General features: G+C 41.7%; 1 non-coding gene across 1 annotated transcript; it reads left to right on the plus strand.

The window, feature by feature from the left end:
* Window positions 1-220: 220 nt before the first annotated feature.
* Window positions 221-339, plus strand: LOC130189387 (5S ribosomal RNA). The gene has a single exon (XR_008830772.1). It is a non-coding gene; the product is annotated as a 5S ribosomal RNA (ribosomal RNA).
* Window positions 340-2,918: the final 2,579 nt, after the last annotated feature.

Here is a 2,918-nt window from a genome sequence, read left to right on the forward strand (position 1 = left end):
AGTTTATTGTGGCAAGTTACACCCAAACCCACTACAGACTAGAGCAGTGGTTCTCATATAGGTCTCAGTGGTGCCAGGGTTACGGCCCTCGGGCCGGACTCAGCCCGACTGTACGTCACATCCGGCCCGCGGGTGATAAGGGGAGCATTTTTTTTTTATACATTTTTTATAAATGTTTGTCTCCGATTCTTTAAAACGCTCATTTGCAGGCTCACTTTTCGCTTACGGCCATACCACCCTGAACACGCCCGATCTCGTCTGATCTCGGAAGCTAAGCAGGGTCGGGCCTGGTCAGTACTTGGATGGGAGACCGCCTGGGAATACCAGGTGCTGTAAGCTTTTCCCACTCTTTCAAAAAAGCCACAGGCTTCATTTAGTTACTAGCCTGTGGCTTTGTTGGTGCATTTCTAATTTAAATATGTAGGCTACTTGCATGGAAAGGAAAATGTTACGTTTTTAGAGGGTAACTGTCTCCTGCTTTAGGCTATGTCATTGTAGGCCTCATTGTGAGGCAATTTTGGTGCCAATGCAATTTCTTAATGATGTGTAGGTCTTCATGAATAATTTCAAATAGCCTACCTATCCATGTGTTGAGTCAGTGTTTGGCCTTTTCAGTCCGAAAGTGTAATCCGGCCCCCTGAGATCTCACTTGAAAAAAATCTGGCCCCCTGTCCAATTTCACCCTGGCATCCCTGGTCTAAGCAGTGAGCTGAGGGGGATGGATAAATGTTTATATGGATAAATTATGAACAATAGATAACATAGTTAGTTAAAAATAATTTAGAAACAGTTGAAATAGTTAAAGTGTTATAAGTTGTGGATAAATAATCTAAATAGTTAACATTTGGTTGGTTAATAGTTGGCTAAAAGTTGTGGATAGCGGTTTGAATTAGATAGCTGAACATAACGGATGAATTATCAAAATGCAATTTAACTAGTTATGTGAAATCAATTTGGGAGACGAGAGAAGATGATGAAGAGCGTCCCGTCGGGGGGGGGGAAGCGCCACACTGTGGAGGCTGAGAATACGACCATCGTCATTCGACATGGAGTCACTCCCGTCACCATTTGGCTCGGCATCGAGCTGCTCACATGATGTACGGGACGGGACCCCCCCCCCTGTGGTGAGGTGGACCGATCCGTTTGACACAGCGACAGCGAGCCTGACGGGAAGGAAACAAGCATTTAGTTTATGAACATCAGAGGAGAGGCGTTATGAATACAAGGGCAGAGATTGTCATTATTTGAGAATGTTTTTTAAAGTGTGACTTTTGATAAAGGTGCACATGTGTTACCCCTGTACTTCCTCTCTTCTACCAACTGGTAGTGGAAAGTACTTTATTTATAACCTAACAGTTTAAAATTCTTAATTTTCAGGCAGCAATCTGAATTATTACCATATGAATACACAATATGAATACATCATTTCTTTTGTTTTGCCCCCTTCTCTTCTCCAGAGCGGCAGGTGTTCACATGTAGACGTGTGGTGCCATGTCTTCGCCGTGGAGGATTTCAATTATTAAACTAAGAAAGCAGTGTTTTAATGAAAGACCCTCTCCAGTTAACAGCCCGATGGGACCGGCCCGCCGAGTCGTCAATCCTGCAAACGCTCTCTGGATAGAAGAAGTCCCAATAAAGATCAAACATCTATAAACACAGCTATGAAGTGTAAATAAAGGAGGAAGCTGAACACTCGGTCCGGATCCCACAGCGCCGGACACGGCCCGGCAGTCGGGGAGCGGAGCCCACATCCACGTGGCGCCCGGCTGCTGCTGGGGGGGAAATATTCACCTTTTCCTTTCATTTAGTCTCATTGGACATATTCAAGCTTTGGTGTTGAGGTATGATCACTAAGAAATAAAGTAGCGGATAATAATTTACTTTAGTATACAATTAGCTTCTTTTAGGAAAATACAGGTTGTAAACACCCTGACAGCACATACAGTAAATGTCAGTGAAGATGGACATCACTCCATTTATGACCCATTATCATTAATCACAATTAAAGTTATATTTCATCGTGTTTCCTTTGATGTTGGTAGAGTAGTGGTCCAAATATCTATGCTATAAATACTGTTCATACTGCATATATATTATTTCATATACTGTATATACCTCATCTGTATATATCTTATGTATTTATTTATATATTACCACGACACATATGTAAATACTGTGCTCGTTAGATGCTCACTGCATTTCTTTTTCTCAGTATATATTTGTATTTATTGGAAGAAACTCACCTGAGACCAATACTCGTTCTTTCTGAAGGCTGATTGCAGTGTTGCCAGGTCCGCGGTTTTCCCGCGGAATTGGGCTACTTTTGAAGTGTTGCCGCGGGTTGAATTTGTTGTCCGTTGGTTCGGGTAGACCTATTTTGCATGCAAATTACATGAATATCTTTAAATAAAAATCCATATTTTAAATTAAATAATTCATTTATACCCAAATCCTACCAAACTGACTCCAGATCAGCACGTACACACATTTTATTTATGATAATAATATACTGTATCTAATTACACAAGGCCATTTAAGGACCTAGGTGAAATAACTGTTTAGGGAAAACTGCTTTTAATGCTGGCATACTAAACATTTGGTGTTACTTTGTAGATATTACAATACATTTGGCAATGATAGCAATGCTGTTGGACTTTAAAAGCAGTGTATATGGTTTGGCACGGGCATATTTGAGTTCTCATATTGGGCTGGTTTTATTGGGCTGGTTTTATTGGCCATTGGGCTGGTTTTGTCACACAGACCTGGCAACCAACCCTGAGACTCAAACTGACTCCTGCTCAGCCCAAAGTGCGACTGAAAGCGCTCGTCATCGAGACACAATTCGCGGAATAGATGGCGGTACTCGCCGTACTCTTTCCTATCTTTTTTAAATATCGTGAACCCAAAACCTCAGCTTG

Source organism: Pseudoliparis swirei, chromosome 23, assembly GCF_029220125.1.
Source record: "Pseudoliparis swirei isolate HS2019 ecotype Mariana Trench chromosome 23, NWPU_hadal_v1, whole genome shotgun sequence".
In the NCBI taxonomy this organism is placed as follows: domain Eukaryota; kingdom Metazoa; phylum Chordata; class Actinopteri; order Perciformes; family Liparidae; genus Pseudoliparis; species Pseudoliparis swirei.